The following is a 2,317-nucleotide window of genomic DNA, read 5'->3' as shown; positions in this document are numbered from 1 at the left end:
GTAGCAAAATGCAATACATTCCATATAGAGATATCTCCAAAGCTCTTATGTGACATTCTTAATATGTTAATGTGTTATCTCTTCCTGAAATATTTAAGTATCAATTAGGAATAATTATCATAATTAATTAAGGCATGAATTATTTATGGAGATACCAGTTGTTCGTAAAATATTTGGAAATTATGTTAACATGAAGGTATTTCTTAGAATATCACCAGTAGACTTCCAAAACATGTTTTTGAAAACCCAAACGTGTTTAGCATGGTTGTATAATCCAGGGAAACCTCTAAGAAAAATGTGAATGTTGCAGATTATTCACCATTTAAAATTTTCTAGGCTTTGGCATTCATTTTCCCTTAAGTATAAATAATTGACTATAAACTGTGCAAAGATTTGTTTCCCTGAATTTCTTTGAGACCCATCGGATATGTCAATTAAAATGAACCAATCTCTTCCATTACCACTACTCACTGTGCATGCTTGTACTTAAGCATTGGTGGAGATAGCACAACTCGGTTTGAATTTAAAATTAAAAGTAATGGAACTAAACAAGATAGTTATCTCCCTTTCTCCTTATTCTCTCTTAGAGAGTTTTTGAGGTCAGATATTTGTAAAATAAAAATATTAAACCAAAGTTAACAGTAAAGTGGATCATTGACCTCATTAGAGAAAGCAATCCCAGCTTCCGTTTATCCTGAAGTGTAAATTGCATATGAAAAGCAGCTCAAATTTAAATCATGTCAAAGTGATTGTCTTTCTCTCAGTTTTAGTTTGGAACTCATATTTGAAATCACTGTTCCTCATTCAACACCATCTTGATATTGATAGCTGGGTAAACAGTTCAGCAGGGACCTGGCCATACAGCAGTGCTATTTCTCTAAAGGACATCTTTGTTCACATTTTCTCCCAGTGCCATCACAGTGTCAACGTCCCTGGTATCATACAACACAATTTTAATACTAAATAGATCTTCTAATTTTGGCAGAAATCCACTTCCCCACTTTTTCACAATGTATTAACAAACAAATTTAATTGCATTTATTGTTACTCTTATATCAACAGCAAACATTCCTTTTTTGAAGCTCAGATTTTGAATATCGCTGTCCTTTGCAAGAAGCATTTACTCCTTTAACGCTCTTGCCCCCTTAACCTACCTATGTCATACATCAGTTAAGAAGACATTTCACCAGGGATGCCTTTCCTCATCTTTCCACATGAGAACAAGACTCCCTGATACATGGCTTATAGTATCCTGCCAATATTTACTAAAATTAATAAGTACTCATTAGACTGTATATTCTAGAAAATATGGACAATACTTGTTTTTCCCAGCCTTGTATTATCAGAATCTAATATGGTACCTGGGACATAGTAGAAGCTTTATACATATTTAATAATTAAGGAAAAAACGAAGGAATAAATGTGTTAGTGACTAGATAAATAGTATTTGTAATGATGGTACACTTACAAAGTCATTTAATTAATATTTACTTATTTATATATACTTTTATACCTTCTCGTTTATATATTTTAGAATCACATTTAATTTAATCAGGAGAGGTATAGGATTTAACTTGAGTAAACTCTGATGATACGTATCAAAAACATTTATAAATGAGTAAACACTATTCCAAGGTAAAAAAAATTAAAAGCCATGGTTACATTCTTCACTCAAGTCATACTCAATATGATTTATTATATATTGCATAACACACACATTCTCACTAGCATGGTATCACCTACATTATTATAATTTCTATTTCCTTCCCAATTTCTTTGAAGTCTATAACTGACCTGTCGTCTTATTGGATTGCATTGTTTTAAACCACTTCTCCAGTTTGTCAAGGTCATATTATGGTCATGATGAATTTTGATCTTGACATTCAGAGCGTTAATCAGTCTTTACAACTACAGAGAACTGTAAATTACTAAGTTTGCAGACTTTTCCATCATCTAAGTCAATGACGAAAATATTAAATAACCGCTGGCCCAAGATTGACCTCTACATAATAAAAGTTCTGTTTACCTTGGTTGATAAAGAACTATCAATGACCTTGATTTTTCTACCTACTTTGTTTTCAATAAATAGGCCTATGGTGCTGATCCATTTTTATCAGTTTGTGAATAAAGTCAATTATTAGTATTTCTATAATAGTAATATTGAAGACTGATTTAAAATTTTGGATGAAAAAAGCTAACATTAATGTCTAATTGAAAAAATTTAAATAAACATATTTTTATGTATTTTTCCAAGCACTCAAAAATAAAAAAAAATCTATTATTTGTCATTTTTTTTTGGAATCTCTTGGCTTCCTAA

The sequence above is a fragment of the Canis lupus genome, chromosome 29 (genome assembly GCF_003254725.2).
Source record: "Canis lupus dingo isolate Sandy chromosome 29, ASM325472v2, whole genome shotgun sequence".
Lineage (NCBI taxonomy): Eukaryota > Metazoa > Chordata > Mammalia > Carnivora > Canidae > Canis > Canis lupus.
This window is presented reverse-complemented; position numbering follows the sequence as displayed.